The sequence below is a fragment of the Muntiacus reevesi genome, chromosome X, assembly GCF_963930625.1.
Source record: "Muntiacus reevesi chromosome X, mMunRee1.1, whole genome shotgun sequence".
NCBI classification, from domain to species: Eukaryota; Metazoa; Chordata; class Mammalia; order Artiodactyla; family Cervidae; genus Muntiacus; species Muntiacus reevesi.
Genome location: NC_089271.1, coordinates 48390184 through 48412564, shown reverse-complemented (window position 1 = coordinate 48412564; position 22381 = coordinate 48390184). Strand labels below are relative to the sequence as shown.

The following is a 22381-nucleotide window of genomic DNA, read 5'->3' as shown; positions in this document are numbered from 1 at the left end:
GGTTGCTTTCACATGAAGTCCTATTCATTGATATTGGTATAGCTGAGGTTTCTTCAGCTGTTTTTGGGCACACCTGCTCCACTTTTCTTGCTCCTTCTTGTGGCAGAATTAAACTCTTATGTCTTCTCTTGTTACAACTCACCAAGCTTCTCTTGTTACAACTCAGCAAGTCACCAATTTCACCAATAAAGGGAAAACCTCACTTTCTTTTCCAGAAGATGGTGATACAGTTCTAGTTTTGATTTCTCACTTGTCTGCAGGTCATGGTCCATTTTTCTGAGAGTACCCTGATCACTAGATCTGCTCTTTGCTGCTGCCCTTTGGAGCTTGTACAAGGATCTACCTGTAGATTAGGGGAGATATAGGTTTAGCGCTTGGGGCATTGGGGGTACATAAGCACCCTATGGGGAGATCCTTGGGTTGGGTGTTCCCAGAGACTTCTGAGTGGACTTCCTGTTGAAATCTTGAAGCAGTTAGCAAGTCACTATCTGTTTAATCCCCTTTATTAGTCTTACTTGTTTCTTTCCCTTTCTCTTCCCTTCTCCCCAAGTCATGTATGTCCTGCTTTAGTACATTGGGTGCTGTGGAAGAGAAACAGGTTTTTCTGGCTATGACCCATACAACTGGGGTAGCCAGACACTCACCACTTTCCACCTTCTTCACAGGAGAGGTTACCACCACCAGCCCCATACAGTGTCACCCTGGAAGGAATGACTGTTAACAAGTTCCTCCTTCTCCACTACAACCAAACTTGTATCCTTCCTGCTATGATGACTTACTGAGTCTCTACTGGCTTTCTCCCTCACTTAGCAGAGCCATGACCTGCAGTGGCAGCCATCCCAGGTCTCTGGAGCTGTACAAGTACAAGATGACAGCCTAGATCCCCATGGCTGTCCCTCTCCAACATGTACACACTCAAAGTTACCCCCTTCAGATTCGCACCTACATGCCTCTGACCTCAACCCCACACCAGCTCCCATTGCCATGCACGCATGGCAAGACCCAGCAGTCACAGTAGAAGGCACTGATAGTCAAGTCCCCTGCAGCTACTTTTATACCCACAGTTGGCTTCAGCCCTTGCTGCTAGTTATGGCTTCTACTGCTATGTGTATGTCTCTAACTGGCCTCTGCCACTACTCAGGCACCTTCAGCTATTCCCCACTGCTGAGTGTGTGCACACCACCAGGTCTGACCACCACTGCTGTCTGCCCTAGTCCCTAGCTACTGGACCTGGAAGTGCCACACACCCATGAATTTGCTGACCTGCACCACTTGACCTGGGTCTACAACACACTTCAGTTTGCTCTTATCTTCAGGTGAAGGTCAGTCCATAAAATCTGGGTGAGGTGAGTGCTTCTTCAAATGCACAGACACCTGTTCAAGACTACTGCAGGGATCAGGAAGAATCAGGAAAGCTTGACATTACCCAATAAAACCAATAAACTTCCAAGAACTGACCTAAAAAAATGGATAGTCATAAATTGCTTGAAATAGTCAAAATAATTATTCTAAAGATGTTCAGAGAACACAGATGAACAGTGTAATAAAATCAAAAGAACAATACAATAACAAAATGAGAAATTCAATAAATAAATAGAAAACATAAAAAGAATCAAACAGTAATTTTGGAACTGAAGAATACAATGGCTAAACTGAAAAATTCTATGGAGAGTTTCAACAGAAGCTTCTGCTTCTTCCAAGCAGAAGAAAGAATTAGTGAACTCAAAGAAGTATCAATTGAAATTATTTAATCAGAGGAGTAAAAGGCAAAAAAAAGAATGAAAAGTAATGATCAGGTGTATTGATTAAGAAATTACTCAAACTTGTCTAGAAACATTTTGTGATAGCAAGTAAATGTTTACTAGAAAAGAGACAGTTTGGTGGGGGCATGAGGGAAGACCCTTTCTATGCTGTTCGTTTCTTATGAAGAATATTGAATATATTGTGTTTGGTCATTTATAAAAAATTACATGTAGTAGCATAAAACTTGGGATAAATAGATGTTTGCTAAAAGGCATTCTGATGAGTAGTACTCACTTACTCATTCAATACATTTTTTTAATTACTGACTACATGCCAGGCACTGAACTCGGTGCTGGAATATTGCATGAATGAGATATATTTTTTTTAATTTTATTTTATTAGTTGGAGGCCAATTACTTCACAACGGGAATACGTGTAACTCTATGGCTGATTCGTGTCAATGTATGACAAAACCCACTGAAATGTTGTGAATGAGATATTTTGAAGATATTTTGTCCCTGCCCTTTTGGAACTTACAGACTAGTGGAGTTAGGCAGACAATGAACAAAATAAATAGATAGTTAATGAATAAACAAGCAAGGTTAAAAATTAAAAGCTGTGATTTCAGAGATGTGTTATGAAAGAAAATAATGAGATATAATGAAAAAATGATTGGGGGGGGTCACTTAAGTTAGTCAGGCTTCCGTGAGGAGATTACTTTTAAGTTGAGATCTGAAAGATAAGAACAAGTCAAAAGAGACAAAAGCTGGGGACAATAATATTCCAGGCAGGTTAATAAGTGCAAGACCTTGGAGGAGAGAATGTACTTGTCATGTTGGAGAATCTGAGTGTGGTAGAAGTGCAGTGAAGAGGAAGATAGGTGAGGAGATCTGAAAGGTAAGCAGACCTTTTAAAAAATAAAAAATTTGAAACAAAGTTTGTGTTTATTAATATATTTCCTTTTCTTATTTTTAATCTCCCTCATCCCACCCCCACCCTTTAGATTTCTTTTTTATTCTTCTATAAGTATCACATGTAGACTTGAATGAGCATATGTCCCTTCATGATAGGGCAAATGTCCTTTTAGCATGTGTGCTAGCTAACCTTGATCTGGATTTTATTCTGAGTGTTATGGGGAAGCTATTGGAAAGTTTTTAAGAAGAGACATTTGATTTATCTTTTAAGATGATTACTTCAGCTACTGGCTGTTCAGATTGTAGGAGACAAGAGTGGAAGAAGGGAGATCAGTTGGTATGGAGTTGCATCAGTCCAAGAGTGTCTTTTTTTCTAGCTTTATTTTTTAATTGACTTATTTTAATTGTGTAATAATATTGTGTAAGTATAAGATGTACAACATAATGATATGTGTGTGTGTGTGTGTATATATATATATGTATATCGTGAAATTATTACCATGTCAGGTTAATTAACACATCCATCACCTTACATAGTTATATTTTGTGTGCACTGAGTGAGAACTTTTAAGATTTACTCTCTTAGCAGCTTTCAGATATGCAGTACTGTATTGTTAACTATAGTCACCATTCTGTACACTATATCCCCAGAACTTATTGATCTTACAACTGAAAGTGTGCACCATTTGACTGCCTTTACACATTTTCCCCTTCCACACTGTCCTTGGAAACCACCAATCTGCTCAATATTTCCATGATGCTTTTTTAAGATTCCACATTTAAGTGTGATAACATAATAGTTGTCTGTTTTTGACTTATTTCACTGAATGTAAGTCCATCCATGCTGTTGCAAATAGAAAGAGTTCCTTCCATTTTTGTAGCTGAATAATACTCCACTGTGTGTACACACACACACACACACACACACACACATACATATAATTTTTCTTTATCCATTCATGTGTTGTAGATACTTAGGTTATATCCATGTCTTAGCTATTGTAAATAATGCTGCAATAATCATTGGGGTGTACTCTTCAGGACAGTGACTTCATTTCCTTCAGATATATACATAGTTGTGGAATTGTTAGATTATATGGTACTTCTTTAATTTTTAAGGAACCTCCATACTGTTTTCCATAGTAGCTGTACCAATGTACATGGCAACTAATAGTGTACAGGGTTCTGTTTCTTCACATCTGCACCAGCATTTGTTATCTATCTTTTTGATAATATCCATTCTGACAGGTGTGAGGTGATGTCTCATTTTGTTTTTCATTTGCATTTCTCTGATGATTAGTGATGTTGAGCATCTTTTCATATAACTCTTGGCCATTTGAATACCTTCTTTGGAAAAATTGTCCATTTTCCCATTTCCCATTTATTTTTTCTATTGAGTTGTCTGAGTTCCTTATGTTTTTTGGAGAATAATCCCTTTTCAGATAGATGGTTTGCAAATACTTTCTCATACTGTGTAAGTTGCTTTCATGTTGCTGATATTTTTGGGAAAGGATTGTGAAAAAGCTTTTTCATTTGATTTAGTTCTATGTGTTTGTTTTTGTTGTTTGTGCTTTGGTGTCATATTCATGAAATTATTGTTGTTTCTCTATGATTTCTTCCATGAGTATTATGGTTTCAGGTCTTACATTTAAGTCTTTAGTCTACTCCAAGTTAATTTTTGTGAGTGGTATAAGATACGGTCCAGTTTCATTCTGCATGTGATTATCCAGTTTTCTCCAATATTAATTGAATAGACTATCTTTTCTCTACTGAGTATTTTCTTCTCCCTTGTCAAATAGTATTTGACTGTATAAACCAGAGTTTATTTCTAGGCTCTCAATTCTGTTCCATTCCTCTGTGTACCTATTTTTATGCCAGTATCAACTTTTACAAAGTTATGATAGGTTTGTAATGTGGACTCATCAGTAAGTACCTTCAGCTTTGTTCTTTCCCAGTTTGCTTTGGTGGTTTGGGGTTATTTGTTGTTCCATTCAAATTTTAGGATTGTTTTTAGTAATTCTGCAAAAAAAAAATGGCATTGTAATTTTATTTATTTAGCATTTAAAGTTGAAATTTATTGAAAAAGTACATGGGATAGCAGCCATCCTGACTGGCGTGTAATGGTACCTCATTGTGGTTTTGATTTGCATTTCTCTGATAATGAGTGATGTTGAGCATCTTTTCATGTGTTTGTTAGCCATCTGTATGTCTTCCTTGGAGAAATGTCTGTTTAGTTCTTTGGCCCATTTTTTGATTGAGTCATTTATTTTTCTGGAATTGAGCTGCAGGAGTTGCTTGTATATTTTTGAGGTTAATCCTTTGTCTGTTGCTTCGTTTGCTATTATTTTCTCCCAATCTGAGGGCTGTCTTTTCACCTTGCTTAGAGTTTCCTTTGTTGTGCAAAAGCTTTTAAGTTTCATTAGGTGCCATTTGTTTATTTTTGCTTTTATTTCCAATATTCTGGGAGGTGGGTCAGAGGATCCTGCTGTGATTTATGTCGGAGAGTGTTTTGCCTATGTTCTCCTCTAGGAGTTTTATAGTTTCTGGTCTTACGTTTAGATCTTTAATCTTATTTTGAGTTTGTTTTTGTGTATGGTGTTAGAAAGTGTTCTAGTTTCATTCTTTTACAAGTGGTTGACCAGTTTTCCCAGAACCACTTATTAAAGAGATTGTCTTTTCTTCATTGTATATCCTTGCCTCCTTTGTCAAAGATAAGGTGTCCATAGGTGCATGGATTTATCTCTGGACTTTCTATTTTGTTCCACTGATCTATATTTTGTCTTTGTGCCAGTATCATACTGTCTTGATGACTATAGGTTTGTAGTATAGCCTGAAGTGAGGCAGGTTGATTCTTCCAGTTCCATTCTCTCTCAAGATTGCTTTGGCTAGTTGAGGTTTTTTGTATTTCCATACAAATTGTGAAATTATTTGTTATAGTTCTGTGGAAAATACTGTCGGTAGCTTGATAGGGATTGCATTGAATCTATAAATTGCTTTGGGTAGTATGCTCATTTTCACTATATTGATTCTTCCAACCCATGAATGTGGAATATTTCTCCATCAATTTGTGTCCTCTTTGATGTCTTTCACCAGTGTTTTATAGTTTTCTATATATAGGTCTTTTGTTTCTTTAGATAGATATATTCCTAAGAATTTTATTCTTTTCTTGCAATGGTGAATGAAATTGTTTCCTTAATTTCTCTTTCTTTTTTCTCATTGTTAGTGTACAGGAATGCAAGGGATTTCTGTGTATTAATTTTATATCCTGAAACTTTACTATATTCATTGATAAGCTCTAGTAATTTTCTGGTGGGGCCTTTAGGGTTTTTTATGTAGAGGATCATGTCATCTGCAAACAGTGCGAGTTTTACTTCTTCTTTTCCATTCCTTTTATTTCTTTTTCTGCTCTGATTGCTGTGGCCAACACTTCCAAAACTATGTTGAATAGTAGTGGTGAGAGTGGGCACCCTTGTCTTGTTCCTGACTTTAGGGGAAATGTTTTCAAGTTTTCACCATTGAGGGTCATATATATATGGTCATATATAGCTTTTATTATGTTGAGGCATGTTCCTTCTATTCCTGCTTTCTAGATTTTTATCATAAATGGATGTTGAATTTTGTCAAAGGCTTTCTCTGCATCTATTGAGATAACCATATGGTTTTATCTTTCAATCTGCCAATGTAGTGTATTATGTTGATATGTTTGCGGATATTGAAGAATCCTTGCATCCCTTGGATAAAAGCCACTTGGTCCTGATGTATGATATTTTTAATATGTTGTTGGATTCTGTTTCCTAGAACGTTGTTAAGGATATTTGCATCTATGTTCATCAGTGATATTAACCTGTAGTTTTCTTTTTTTGTGGCATCTTTCTCTGGTTTTGGAATTAGGGTGATGGTGGCCTCATAGAATGAGTTTGGGCTTACCTTCCTCTGCAATTTTCTGGAAGAGTTTGAGTAGGATAGTTGTTCGTTCTTCTCTATATTTTTGGTAGAATTCAGCTGTGAAGCTATCTGGTCCTGGGCTTTTGTTTGCTGGTAAATTTCTGGTTACAGTTTCGATTTCCATGCTTGTGATGAGTCTGTTAAGATTTTCTATTTCTTCCTGGTTCAGTTTTGGAAAGTTGTACTTTTCTAAAAATTTGTCCATTTCTTCCAAGTTGTCCATTTTATTGGCTTATAGTTGCTGATAGTAGTCTCTGATGATCCTTTATATTTCTGCGTTGTCTGTTGTGATCTCTCCATTTTCATTTCTAATTTTGTTGATTTGATTCTTCTCCCTTTCTTTCTTGATGAGTCTGGCTAATGGTTTGTCAATTTTATTTATCTTCTCAAAGAACTAGCTTTTGGCTTTGTTGATTTTGCTATGGTCTGTTGTTTCTTTTGCATTGATTTCTTCCCTAATTTTTAAGATTTCTTTCCTACTACTAACCCTGGGGTTCTTCATTTCTCTCTTCTCTAGTTGCTTTAGGTATAGAGTTAGGTTATTTATTTGACATTTTCCTTGTTTCTTGAGGTAAGCCTGTATTGCGATGAACCCATCCCCTTAGCACTGCTTTTACAGTGTCCCATAGGTTTTTGGTTGTTGTGCTTCCATTTTCATTCGTTTCTATGCATATTGTGCTTTCCTTTTTTATTTCTTCTGTGATTTATTGGTTATTCAGCAGCGTGTTGTTCAGCCTCCATATGTTACAATTTTTAATCTTTTTTCTCCTGTAATTGACATCTAATCTTACTGCACTGTGGTCAGAAAAGATGCTTGGAATGACTTCAATTTTTCTGAATTTACCATGACTAGATTTATGGCTCAGGATGTGATCTATCCTGGAGAAGATTCCATGTGCACTTGAGAAAAGGTGAAATTCATTCTTTTGGGGTGAAATGTCTTATAGATATCAATTAGGTCTAACTGGTTTGTTGTATCATTTAACATTTGTGTTTCCTTGTTAATTTTCTGTTTAACTGATCTATCCATAGGTATAAGTGGGGTATTAAAGTCTCCCAGTATTATTCTGTTATTGTTAATTTCCCCTTTCATACTTGTTAGTATTTGTCTTACATATTGCAGTGCTCCTATGTTGGGTGCATATATATTTATAATTGTTATATCTTCTTGGATTGATCCTTTGATCATTATGTAGTGTCCTTCTTTGTCTCTTTTTACAGCCTTTGTTTGAAAGTCTATTTTATCTGATATGTGCACTGCTACTCCTGCTTTCTTTTGGTCTCTATTTGCGTGGAATATCTTTTTCCAGCCCTTCACTTTCAGTCTGTATGTTTCCCTTGTTTCAAGGTGGGTCTCTTGTAGACAACATATATAGGGGTCTTGTTTTTGTATCCATTCAGCCAGTCTTTGTGTTTTGGTTGGGACATTCAACCCATTTACACTTCAGGTAATTATTGATAAGTATGATCCCGTTGAGATTTATTTTGCTGTTTTGGGTTTGAGTTTATACACCCTTTCTGTGTTTCCTGTCTACAGAAGATCCTTTAGCATTTGTTGAAGAGCTGGTTTGGTGGTGTTGAATTCTTTCAGCCTTTGCTTGTCTGTAAAGCTTTTGACTTCTCCTTCATATTTGAATGAGATCCCTGCTGGTACAGTAATCTGGGTTGTAGGTTTTTCTCTTTCATCACTGTAAGTATGTTTTGCCATTCCCGTCTGGCCTGAAGAGTTTCTATTGAAAGATCAGCTGTAATCGTTATGGGAATCCCCTTGTGTGTTATTTGTTGCTTTCCCCTTGCTGCTTTTAATATTTGTTCTTGGTGTTTGATCTTTGTTAATTTGATTAATATGTGTCTTGGGGTGTTTCACCTTGGGTTTATCCTGTTTGCGACTCTCTGAGTTTCTTGGACTTGGGTGACTATTTCCTTCCCCATTTTAGGAAAGTCTTCAACTATTATGTCCTCAAGTATTTTCTCATGGTCTTTCTTTTTGTCGTCTTCTTCTGGGACTCCTATGATTCGAATGTTGCGGCCTTTAACATTGTCCCAGAGGTCTCTGAGGTTGTCCTCATTTCTTTTACTTCTTTCTTCCTCTCTGCTTCATTTATTTCCACCATTCTATCTTCTCCCTCACTTTGATCCTATCTTCTGCCTCTCTTATTTTACTGTTGGTTCCCTCCACAGTGTTTTTGATCTCATTTATTGCATTATTAATCATATATTGACTCTTTTTTATTTCTTCTAGGTCCTCGTTAAAATATTTATTGCATCTTCTCAATCCTTGTCTCCATGCTACTTATCTGTAACTCCATTTTGTTTTCAAGATTTTGGATCATTTTCACTATCATTATTCGGAATTCTTTATCAGGTAGATTCCTTATCTCTTCCTCTTTGGTTTGGTTTGGTGGGCATTTATCCTGTTCCTTTACCTGCTGAGTATTTCTCTGCCTTTTCATCTTGTTTATATTGCTGTGTTTGGGGTGGCCTTTCCGTATTCTGGCAGTTTGTGGTTCTTCCTTTTTGTGGAGGTTCCTCACTGTGGGTGGGGTTACACGGGTGGCTTGTCAAGGTTTTCTGGTTAGGGAAGCTTGTGTCAGCGTTCTGGTGGGTGGAGCTGGATTTCTTCTCTCTGGAGTGCAATGAAGTGTCCAGTAGTGAGTTTTGAGATGTCAGTGGATTTGGTGTTACTTTGGGGAGCCTGTATATTGAAGCTCAGGGCTACGTTCCTGTGTTGCTGGAGAATTTGTGTGGTATGTCTTGCTCTGGAACTTGTTGGCCCTTGGGAGATGCTCAGTTTCAGTGTAGGTGTGGAGGCTTTTGATGAGCTCCTATCAATTAATGTTCCCTGGATTCAGGAGTTCTCTGGCATTCTCAGGATTTGAACTTAAGCTTCTTGTCCTTGGTTTTCAGTCTTATTCTTACTGTAGCCTCAAGACTTCTCCATCTATAGAGCACCGATGATACAACTTCTTGTTTAATGATGAAAACTTTCTACACAGTGAGGGACACCTGGAGAGGTACACAGTGTTACATGGAGAAGAGAAGAGGGAGGAGGGAGATACAGGTGACCAGGAGGAGAAGAGGGGGAATCAAAAGGGGAGAGAGCAAGCTACCCAGTAATCACTTACCTATGTGCTCTCCACAGTCTCGATCCTTCAAGAGATGTTCACGGAGTTACACAGAGAAGAGCAGAGAGGGGAAGGAGACAGAGGTGGCCAGGAGGATAAAATGGGGAATCAAAAGGAGAGAGACAGATCCAGCCAGTAATCAGTTCCCTAAGTGTACTCCACAGCTCAGAACACACAAAGAGATTCACAGAGCTGGGTAGAGAAGAGAAGGGGGAGGGAAGAGATAGAGTGACCTGGTGGAGAAAAAGGAGGGTCAAAAGGGGGAGAGAGCAATCAAGCCAGTAATATCACTCCCAAGGAAAAATGGGTACTGAAGATTGGGTTCTTAAAGGTACAAAATTGATAACAAATACCAAAAAGGAAAGCTTAAAAATCTAGAGTAGAGGTCAGATTCTCACAAATACAATATTAAAAACATAGAACAAAGTCACAAACATTATAATATATATATATATATGTATATATATATATATATATACATATATATATATATATGTCAAGTTTGCTTTAAAAATAGGGTCTTTTTTTTGCAAGGTAATAGTAGATTATAAAAATGAAAATTAAAGAATAGAGGACTTAAATATAAGAAAAAGAATTTAAATTTAAAGAATGATAATAGTAAAAATATATCTAGAAATTTCTGTGGAGCTGTTGCGGATAGTATGGGTCAGTCAGTTTCAGATAGTTCCTTGATCTGGCTTACACTTCTCAAGATCTATAGGCCCCCTTCCAAAATTCAGTTCAGTTCAGTTCAGTTGCTCTTTTGTGTCCGACTCTTTGCGACCCCATGAATCTCAGCACGCCAGGCCTCCCTGTCCATCACCAACTCCCGGAGTTTACCCAAACCCATGTCCATCGAGTCGGTGATGCCATCCAGCCATCTCATCCTCTGTCAGCCCCTTCTTCTCCTGCCCCCAATCCCTCCCAACATCAGGGTCTTTTCCAACGAGTCAACTCTTCTCATGAGGTGGCCAAAGTACTGGAGTTGCAGCTTCAGCATGAGTCCAGGACTCCATGAACACCCAGGACTGATCTCCTTTAGGATGGACTGGCTGGATCTCCTTGCAGTCCAAGAGACTCTCAAGAGTCTTCTCCAACACCACAATTCAAAAGCATCAGTTTTTTGGTGCTCAGCTTTCTTCACAGTCCAACTCTCACATCCATATATGACCACTGGAAAAACCATAGCCTTGACTAGACAGACCTTTGTTGGCAAGTAATGTCTCTGCTTTTTAATATGCTATCTAGATTGGTCATAACTTTCCTTCCAAGGAGTAAGAGTCTTTTAATTTCATGGCAGCAATCACCATCTACAGTGATTTTGGAGCTCAGAAAAATAAAGTCTGACACTGTTTCCACTGTCTCCCCATCTATTTGCCATGAGGTGATGGGACCAGAATGTTAAGCTTTAAGCCAACTTTTTCATTCTCCTCTTTCACTTTCATCAAGAGGCTTTTTAGTTACTCTTCACTTTCTGCCATAAGGGTGGTGTCATCTGCATATCTGAGGTTACTGATATTTCTCCCGGCAATCTTGATTCCAGCTTGTGCTTCTTCAGCCCAGCGTTTCTCATGATGTACTCTGCATATAAGTTAAATAATCAGTGTGACAATATACAGCCTTGACGTACTCCTTTTTCTATTTCGAACCAGTCTGTTGTTCCATGTCCAGTTCTAACTGTTGCTTCCTGACCTGCATACAGGTTTCTCAAGAAACCTCAGGTGCTCTGGTATTCCCATCTCTTTCAGAGTTTTCCACAGTTTATTGTGATCCACACAGTCGAAGGCTTTGGCATAGTCAGTAAAGCAGAAATAGATGTTTTTCTGGAACTATCTTGCTTTTTTGATGATCCAGCAGATGTTGCCAATTTGGTCTCTGGTTCCTCTGCCTTTTCTAAAACCAGCTTGAACATTCCAATGTAGTTGGTGCTAACTACAGGGTTTTAATCTGTTGCACCTGTCACTTCCAAAGCCATTCCCTGTGTTTATTTTAGCTTGTTCTACTTGCTGGTTTCTTCAGTGTTTAATTTCTGCCCTGACACAACAGGACACAGATGGTCACTTATTTAGACTCACTTGTTCAGTCGTGCTGTGGGCAGGGAGGAACACTGCAAACAAATATCACTGACTTGTGTGGGGAGTTCTCAGTGTTTCAGCTGCATTGGTTTTGCCCCTGCTCACGGCGTGTGTGCTTTCATAATCTACACTTCTCAGGCTCTAGGTTGCTCTGCCAGCAGCTGTCTCAGGCAGGACCTGGGTTACGTGCACCTTCCAGGTCTACGCCACTCAGGTTCAGGTTCTCAAGTACTCCCAAAAGGCGTGAACTCGGTTGGGCCTGCGTTTTGTGCCCTTCCCAGGTCTGAGCAGCTCAGGTGATCAGGTGCTTGGTGAGCACAGTCACCCCCAGGTGGATGGTGCGTCTTCTCCCCTCCCCCACCCCAGCCGCTTGATTTTCTGGGTGTACAACAGGTACACCTTCTCAGGTGTGCCATGTGTCTCTTCTGGGGAGCTGATCTCTGGCTGCCACCCTCCCGGTGGATGTCAACCATTCAGAATCCCAACAATTCTTGGTTAGCAATGGAGCCTGTTTGCAGTTTGGTAGTGGATGCCTCTCTGGGGCCACAGGTACCCCTTTCCAGCTCTGACTGCCACCTGCCTGCTTGTCTCTGGCAGGGGATGGGCCAGTCCACAGCCTGCTAGCTCTCCTCTGGTATTTGCTCAGTCCTTTGTTCTGTGAGCGGCCCTGGCAGTGCCTCAGGTTAGGGCTTTGCAGGATAGTTCTCTCTCTTTCTTTCTCTCTTTTTTTTCTCTCTCTTTCTGGTTATCCCACAGTTTGGGTTGCTGTATCAGGTTAGTTCGCTCAGATTGCCCTCAGGGCATTCCAGCCTGGTCCTCATCCTAAGCAATGCAACCTGTGCCTCCCTGATCAGCCTCAGTCCCCACTTGCTGGTGGCGGCTGCAAGTGCTGGGAGTTGCCATTAGGCACGTAATCTGTGGGGTTTAATTAATTAATTAATTAATTATTTTTCCTCCCGGTTATGTTACCCTCTGAGATTCCAAGATTCCCCACAGACCTGCTGGTGAGAGTGTTTCCTGGCATTTGGAAACTTCTCTTTTAAGACTCACTTCCTGGGTTGGATCTCAGTCCCTACCTCTTTTGCCTCTCTTTTTATCTTTTATATTTTGTCCTACCTCCTTTTGAAGAGAATGGGCTGCCTTTCTGGGTGCCTGATGTCCTCTGCCAGCATTCAGAAGTTGTTTTGTGGAATTGGCTCAGATTTCAAATGTTTTCTCAATGAATTTGTGGGGAAGAAAGTGGCCTCCCCGTCCTATTACTCCTCCATCTTAGGAGTGCCCCCCATGTTGTAATTTTAATAGGGATTGCATTGAATTCTCAGGAACCTCTTTATACAATCAGGGCAGGGAAAATTTCACTTTCCAGAGATGATTATTATTTCTGCAAGATTAGCTGTTTTGTTAATCTCTATTATGTTGTTATTTTAGTTACTAAGTTGTGTCTGACTCTTTGCAACCCCATGAACTATAGCCTGCCAGGCTCCTTTGTCCATGGGATTTCCCAGGCAAAAATACTGGAGTGGGTTGTCTTTTCCTTTTCCAGGGGATCTTCCTGACCCAGGGATCAAACCTGTATCTCCTGCATGGGCAGGCAGATGCTTTACTGCTGGCCCACCAGGGAAACATAGTCTCTATTACAATTGTAGGCTGTTTTCCAGTGGGAGGTGATATTGATGATCTGACAGCTAGAGTGGTTCAAGGGCATTCTGGTCTCCTTCTCTCTCTCTCTCTCTCTCCCTCTCTCTCTCTCCCTCTCTCTCTCTCTCTCTCTCTCTTCTTTCTGTATGTTTCCATTCTCTCCTTGCTCTGAGTTCTCAATGATTCTGTATAAGTACTGTTTCTATTTTGTGGCTTAATTTTCTACTACCATCTTAACCATAGCAAATATAAGGGAGCATTCTCTAATATTTTTATTTAGAAGATCATGCCGCCACAACTTTTGGTTCCTTTATAGAGATATGTGTACAAATTGTTCCATTTCAACTTGTGACATTAAGTGGGGGAAAGGCTACAGTTCAAGAACCTGGTAACATCATGTGAAAGTTCTCACACTAACTACTTTCTGTTTTAGAATCTCTGTAGGAGGGAATGTACACCAGGAAACACTTTCCTTTTTTTGTTTTGTTTTGTTTTGTTTTTTGCTGTTGAAAAGTTTATTTCTTACAGCTTTATTGAGGTAAAACTTACAAACCACAAAATTCACTCATTTTAGATAGCTCAGCTGGTGAAGAATCTGCCTGCAATGCAGGAGACCCCGGTTCGATTCCTGGGTCAGTAAGATCTGTTGGAGAAGGGATAGGCTACCCACTCCAGTTTTCTTGGGCTTCCCTGGTGGCTGAGATTGTAAAGAATCCGCCTGAAATATGGGAGATTGGGGTTTGATCCCTGGGTTGGGAAGATCCCCTGGAGAGGGAATGGCTACCCACTTTAGTACTCTGGCCTGGAGAACTATATGGCCTATACAGTCCATGGGATCGCAAAGAGTTGGACATGACTGAGCAACTTTCACTTCACTATAGTTTGATGAATTTTAATAAAGGCAGCCACCAACAAATAAAATTTTTCAACAATTCCGTCATAGTAAAAAATTTGAGAGGAAGACTATATAAACCTTATCTCTTTACCCTGTTCAGAGGGAACTTACCTGCATACAAGAAATAACCTGAGTTTTATTATAAAGCACATCCTTAGATTGAGCTAAAATAGCATCCTTGCAACATTTGCTCTGCTTCATATTTTTTCCTCACAGTCTAACTAAAGACAAGCATAAAAACAAGAGTGCTTAATTATAGCTTCCATGAGATAAACACTTTCAGGTTATAGAGAAGCTTCAAAGAAGGTAATGATATGTGGTACTGAGACAGAATAGGATGGCATAAAGAATGTTTGACTTGTCTTGAAAAATAAAAGTTATACTTGAGGAGGCTTCATATTCTGGTGCTATAGACGGATGACACTTGATCAATAAAGACAGGGTAATGAAATAACTTGGCCTGCTTCAAGGACTTGTAAATGTTACCATAAAACTGGGGGCATAGGTAATAAGAGAGAGATATGTTAAAGTACAGGAAGAAGGCAACTAAATCACACAAGATCACACTTGTATGTTTTAATTGAGACCTTGTAGTATCTTTATAGGTAGTGGATAGACAGTGGTAAGTTTGAAGCAATTTGTGTGACCAGCTTTAATATGATTACCCTTTGTGGGGTGTCAGTATGGAGACTGGATAGGAAGAACTGTGGCTGCAGGCAGGAAGACTGATTAGGAAATCACTGCTGTGGTCCAGAAAGAGATGGTTTCTAAAAGTAGGGCAATGACTGTGAGAATGGAGGAAGGTTGGGTTTGAGAGGTACTTTGAGATTGACTCAACAGGATTTAATGAAATATTGGATGTGGAAGCTGATGGAGAGTAAAGAATGGCTTAGACTTTTGACCGTGGATGTATCAGCCATTCACTGAGATGGGGACACCATGAGAAAGTTGGCTCTGTGATACCTCCATGGCAATCTTTATCAGTTAGGAAGAGTAGATGCCAACAGAAGCAGTTACTCAGAGCTTGGAGAGAATCACGGTAGAAAGGATTCTAAGGTGCAAGTAAGTATATCACTGAGGTGACTGACTCTAGGCCTGGAGAAAGGCAAGTGAGGCTTCAACAGGGCTGATGAATTGAGAGAAAACTGGCATGTGCTGAGGGACTGGAAATCAGAATAAGAACTGAAAAGAGGTTTAGTGGGAGAGGCTCAATTGGAGAAGTCAGGAGTTTAGAAGAATAAGGGCATGTAATAATAGTTTCATGGAATAAGAAAAACAACTGACATTTATTGAGTACCAGTTTTAAATCTGATGCCATGTGTGTTCCCTTGTTAATTGCTCAACACAGATATAAAATCCTCTGAGCTTCATGTAATTAGTCCCTTAAATGGAGACAATCTGTTCATACATACAAAAGGTAGGAAGAAAATATTTGGAGATAGAGTGGAGGGAATGATTAACTCAATTTGGGTTTTATTGAGTTTTGGGGTTTCTCTGTTCTGAGGCAGATTAATGTACACCTATATATACCCTGTAACATTCATTCTGATTAATTATTGTCTATACCATGTTAGTTAAATATTTTGAATATCATCCCTGCCCTGACAATCTTGATGGTGCATACTTGGATGTCACTATGGGAAAGGACAAATGACTATAGAATCCTGCATTTTAGGTTCTCCATTAATCATTAAGATCCATGGTTGACCAATTGTCCTTAAGACTATAGTTTCATTCTTCATTTTTGTGCTCTAAAAGGAGGCAGTACTATGCAGTGGATAGAGTATGGGCTTTGAGGGCAGATGATGCAACTAATCAGTGTTTGAGCTGCTATTTGCCCTTAAACTTAAAGTTCAGGGTCATTTTCTTTTCTTATTTTTTAACCTCAGCAGACTGGTCTTTTTATAGTTTGAGATCTTGAGATAAGATTACTTCAAGTAATGGCAAGGTTCAAAAGTAGGTGATTGAGGAATATTGCAGTCCACTTAGTTTTCTGGATAAGAAAATAAGTTCTTCAGAAGAACAGAAAATTTGATAGTCATAGTTTTGGAATTTAAGTGTTTAATGTATTATATTGGCAACACTGTATATATGTTAACTTGGCACTCTTTTATGAAACTTTAACTCTGTAAGACATTATTTCATGCCAACCTTTGTTCTTTTGGAAATATCAAGCAATAAATTGACAGTGTAAGAGAAAGAAGCCTCTACTTGGATGGTATGAAACCTTCCTTCCAGGAAAAGGATCTTGCATAAGAATTATCACCAGTTTCTAGTAAGGTAAACATGGTTATTTCCAAGTTACTACAGTGAGTTAGACACGGACCTTTCGCATGGCCTTCCTGGGTGAAGTCTGCAAAAGCTATAAGGCGTCACTATGGAGAAGGGTATGGAAAGAGAGGGGATAAATGAAGCACTGTGGAAATGCTATACAGGCTGAACAATGGGGAAAATGTTGCTATGAATTGAATTGCATACACCCCTCCCCAAATTAGTATGTTGAAGCCCTAGTCCCCAATTTGATGGCATTTGGAGGAGGATTTGGGATGTATTTAGGTTTAGATGAGGTCATGAGAATGGGTCCCTCATGATGAGGTTAGTGCCATTATAAGGAAAGACACCAGATGTGTCTGCCTTCTCATTAGAAGTTACAAATTCCAGTGCTTACAGAGCCATTCATTCACTTATGTGAAGTAAATGAGTGAAGTAGGCAGGTAAATACATTATCCATCTAAAGTAGAAAACTTACTCTTGTCACACAAAGATGAAGTTCAAGCATTGCCAGATCATACTTTTCCAAGTAAATCTGGAAATCTATGTTGTTGTATAAAAACCCTCCAAATTGAATAATCATTATTTTTTTTAGTCTATGGGCAAAAAAATAACCTAAAGTTACAAAATGATATTTTGGATAATGGACCTCCAGCTTACAAACTCTGTATAAAAACCAAATTCATTAACATTTAATTTGATGTCTAATATTTGTTAAAATTATTTCTTTCCTTCATAGTGGTATCAATTAGTCTTCCTGGTTGCAAGTGTTGAAACCAGCTCTGTCTGACTTTAATAGATGAGGACTTTCTGGACAGAATACTGAGTAACTGGTAGAATTACTAGGAAACCTGGAAAACTAGACTTAGAAAATAAGCAAGATCCAAGCACCATGGCTATAATTGCATTGTAGGAGCCATCTGATACGGACACTGCTTTTACCACAACTGATACTGAAATGTCACAGCAGACACTGATGCCATCTCTGTCAATGGCCACTGACTTATCTTTCTTTGCCCCTTTTTCAGTGATAATACCTCGGACATCTCTTGATAGCCTGTACCTTTTTAAGGGAGCATTTATATTGCTGGTGTTTAAGAAATGACTGAAAAGGAGATAGATAAAAGAAAGGAGAGAAGAAGGTTGTTTTATCAGATGGTACTAGAAAAAAAGACCTCAAGCTTAAATAGCCAACTATGTATACTTCTCTTCCTCCACACTTCTGTCACAAAGGGACAATAAGACTGTATACAACTGTGTTGGGAGAGTTCAGAGAACTCTGATTTATTGGAGATTAGGGAAGATCCTATAAGAAAAATGATATTTGAGCTAGGCTTTGAATAAAGGATATAGGCTTTAAAAATATAAATGATTATTTTTATACTTTTATTTGTATCCTGTTTTCCATATGATTTAAAAAGATAAATGCATAACCAATAATTGTATATGTTAATGGGAACACAATGGATAAACATGCATTTTTCCACATGTATATTCTTTGTTGTTTTTAGTAGTACAACTTACATACTTCAAATGAACAACAAAATTAGTAATGTTTGTTGTATTTTAAGATAAACTACTTTTGAATGGGAACTTAACCTCCCAGTACTTTGAGGTTCACAAGATATAGCTAAAAAATTTATTACTAAGGAAAATAAAGACTGCTGAAATCAACTGAAAGAGGGAACTGTGTGTGTGTGTGTGTTTTGATTGACATAACAGTGTATTTTGAAATCAGGAAGTGTGATATCTCCAGCTTTGTTTTTCTTATTCAAAATTGCGTTGACTAGGGTCCTTCATTGCTCCATATATATCTTAGGATTTTTTTTTATTTCTCAAAAAAAAAATCCCTGGGATTTTGATACAGATTGCATTGAATCTATAAATTGCTTTGGGTAGTATTGGCATTTTAACAAGGTTAAGTCTTCTAATCCATTACTGTGGGATGCCTTTGAATTTAATTTTTTGTCTTTTAAATTTCTTCATCAGTGTTTTATAGTTTTAACATATAAATCTTTCACTTCTTTCCCAAAGTCTGTAAGTATTTTATTCTTTTTGATGCTATTATAAATAAATGAAGATGTTTTTTACATTTCTTTTTTTGTATAGCTTATGTTAATGTATAGAAACAACAATTTTGTATTCTGCAACTTTTACTGAATTCACTTAGTTCCAACAGTTGTTTGTGTGTGGGGGAGTGGAGTCTGTGGAGTATTTAGGGCTTTCTAAACATAATATTATATCTTTTACAGAGATAATTTATTTCCTATTTTTCTTGCATAATTGCTCTGGCTAGGTGAGAGTAGGCATCCTCTCCTTGTACCTGACTTTAGATTAAAAGCTTTTAGATTATTTATTTATTTATTTATTTTACCATTGTGTATGACATTAGCTGTGGGCTTTTTATATATGTCTCTTATTATAGTGAGGTACTTTTCTTCTATTCTGTGTTTCTTGGGAGTTTTATCATGAAAGAATGTTGAATTTTGTCAGTGATTTTTCTGCATTTGTTGAGATTATTTGGTGATTTTATTCTTCATTTTGTTAATATATTCCTTTGAGTAATTTTTCTATGTTGAAACATTCTTGCAGTTAATTTCCACTTCGTCCAAGTTGTATGACCATTTTAATATGCTGTTGGATTGTATTTGCTAGTATTTTGCATACCATTTTTGCATCTACACACATCAGGTTAATTGGCCTCTAATTTTCTTTTCTTGGGGTTTCTTTGACTTTGGTATTAGGATAATGCTGACCTTACAACATGAGTTTGGAAGCATTTTCTCCTCTGGAAAAGTAATGAGGACTGGCACTAATTCTTTAAATGTTTGGTAGAATTCTCCAGGGAAGTCATAGTCCTGGACTTTCTTTTCTTTAGTAAGAGGATTCTGATTACTCATTCAATCTCCTTACTAGTCATGTTTGTTTGTTTTTTTCTGTTTCTTCATGATTCAAACTTGGTAGATTGTCTATTTCTAGGACTTTATCCATTTCTTCTAGGTTTTCCAGTTTTTGTTGTATAATTGTTCACAGTATTCAATTATAATACTTTCAAATTATGTACAGACAATTATAATGTATTTTCTTTCATTTCTGCTTTGATTTACTTGAGCTTCCCCCCCCCCCTTTTCACTTATTTTTGTTAGTTGGAGGCTAATTACTTTACAATATTGTAGTGGTTTTTGCATACATTGACATGAATCAGCCATGGATTTACATGTGTTCCCCATCCTGATCCCCCATCCCACCTCCCTCCCCATCCCATCCCTCTGGGTCTTCCCTGAGCACTTGTCTCATGCATCCAGCCTGGGCTGGCGGTCTGTTTCACACTTGATAGTATACTTGTTTCAATGCTATTTTCTCAGAACATCTCACCCTCGCCTTCTCCCACAGAGTCCAAAATTTGCTTTTCTCAAAATGATGTACTCTTTTATTTTTCCTGTTCTCCATTTATTTGTGTTCTATATTTTTTGTGTGTGAATTTTTGGCTTTTTTGTTCTTTTTCTAGTTTTTAAAGGTGTAATATTAATTAGTTTATTTAAGATCTTAGTTCCATTCCTTTTTTTTTTTTGCCTTCCTTTTTTGTTTTTATTTATTTTTAATTGAAGGACAATTGCTTTACAGTATTGTATTGGTTTCTGCCATACACCAACATGAATCATACATAGGTATACATATGTGCCCACTTTCTTGAACCTCCCCCCACCTCCCACACTGTCCCACTGTTGTACGTTGTCTCAGAGCACCAGATTTGAGCTCCCTGTATTATACAACAAATTCCAACTGGCTATCTGATTTCACATGTGGAATTGTATATTTCAATGTTACTCTTTCAATACATCCCAACCTTTCCTTCCCCCACTGTGTCCACAATCCTGTTCTGGATCTCTGTGTTTCCATTGCTGAACAGAAAATAGGTTCATTGGTACCATCTTCACAGGTTTTATATATATGTGTTAATATATAATATATGTTTTTCTTCTTCTGGCTTAGTTCGCTTTGTGTAATCAGTTCAGTTCAGTCACTCAGTTGTTGGACTCTGTGACCTCATGGACTTCAGGATGCCAGGCTTCCCTGTCCATCACCAACTCCCGGAGCTTACTCAAACTCATGACCATTGAGTTGGTGATGCTGTCCAACCATCTCATCCTCTGTCATCCACTTCTCCTTCTGCTTTCAATCTTTACCAGCATCAGGGGCTTTTCCAATGAGTCAGTTCTTCACACCAGGTGACCAATGGAGTTTCAGCTTTAGCATCAGTCCTTCCAATGACTATTCAGGACTGATTTCATTTAAGATGGACTGATTTTATCTCCTTGCAGTCCAAGGGACTCTCAAGAGTTTTCTCCAATACCAAAGTTCAAAAGCATCAATTCTTTGGTGCTCAGCTTTCTTTATAGTCCAACTCTCACATCCATACACAACTACTGGAAAAACCATAGCTTTGACTAGACGGACCTTTGTTGGCAAAGTGATGTCTCTGCTTTTTAATATGCTGTCTAGGATGATTATAACTTTTCTTCCAAGGAGCAAGTGGCTTTTAATTTCATGGCTGCAGTCACCATCTGCAGTGATTTCAGAACCCCCCAAAGTAAAGTCATTGTTTCCATTGTTTCCCCATCTATTTGCCATGAAGTGATGGGACCCAATGCCATGATCTTAGTTTTCTGAATGTTGAGTTTTAAGCCAACATTTTCACTCTCCTCTTTCACTTTCATCAAGAGACTCTTTAGTTCTTCTTTTCTTTCTGCCATAAGGTTGGCATCGTCTGCGTATCTGAGGTTATTGATATTTTTCCTGGCAATCTTGATCCCAGCATGTGCTTCATCTAGTCTGGAATTTTGCATGATGAACTCTGCATATAAGTTAAATAAGCAGGGTGACAATTTACAACCTTGATGTATTCCTTTTCCAACTTGGAACCAGTTTGTTGTTCCTTGTCTGGGTCTAACTGTTGCTACTTGACATACATACAGATTTCTCAGGAGGCAGGTAAGGTCGTCTGGTATTCCATCTCTTGAAGAATTTTCCACAGTTTGTTGATCTACACAGTCAAAGGCTTTGGAATAATCAATAAAGAAGAAGTACAGGTTTTTCTGGAATGCTCTTGCTTTTTCTATGACCCAACAGATGTTGGCAATTTGATTGTGGTTCCTCTGCCTTTTCTCAATACAGCTTGAATATGTGGAAATTCTCGGTTCACGTACTGTTGAAGCCTCAACTGGAGAATTTCGAGGATTACTTTGCTAGCCTCTGAGATGAGTGCAATTGTGAAGTAGTTTGAACATTCTTTGGCATTGCCCTTCTTTGGAATTGGAATGAAATCTGAACTTTTCCAGTCCTGTGGCCACTGCTGATTTTTCCAGATTTGCTGGCATATTGAGTTCAGCACTTTCACAGCAACATCTTTTACGCTTTGAAATAGCTCATCTGGAATTCCATCACCTCCACCAGCTTTGTTTGTAGTGATCCTTCCTAAAGCCCAATTGACTTTGCATTCCAGGATGTCTGACTCTAGGTGAGTTATCAAACTATCATGGTTATTTGGGTTATTAAGATTTTTTTTTGTACAGTTCTTACGTGTGTTCTTGCTACCTCTTCTTAATCTCTCCTGCTTCTGTTAGGTCCATACAGTTTCCGTCCTTTATTGTGTCCATCTTTGCATGAAATGTTCCCTTGGTATCTATGATTTTCTTGAAGAGATCTCTAGTCTTTCCCATTATACTCTTTTCCTCTATTTCTTTCCACTGATCACTGAAGAAGGCTTTCTTATTT

General features: G+C 38.3%; 1 protein-coding gene across 2 annotated transcripts in view; it reads left to right on the top strand.

Moving 5' to 3' along the window:
• Nucleotides 1-22381, top strand: part of KLF8 (KLF transcription factor 8) — a 283891-nt gene that overhangs the window by 13026 nt on the left and 248484 nt on the right. Inside the window, exon 1 of one of the 2 annotated variants that reach the window (XM_065915791.1) lies at nt 2594-2640. The exons of the other annotated variant lie outside the window; for it this stretch is intronic. The gene's annotated coding sequence lies outside the window, so the exon portion shown is untranslated. Of the gene's footprint in view, nt 1-2593; nt 2641-22381 lie in introns of those variants that run through there. 2 annotated transcript variants of the gene reach the window in all.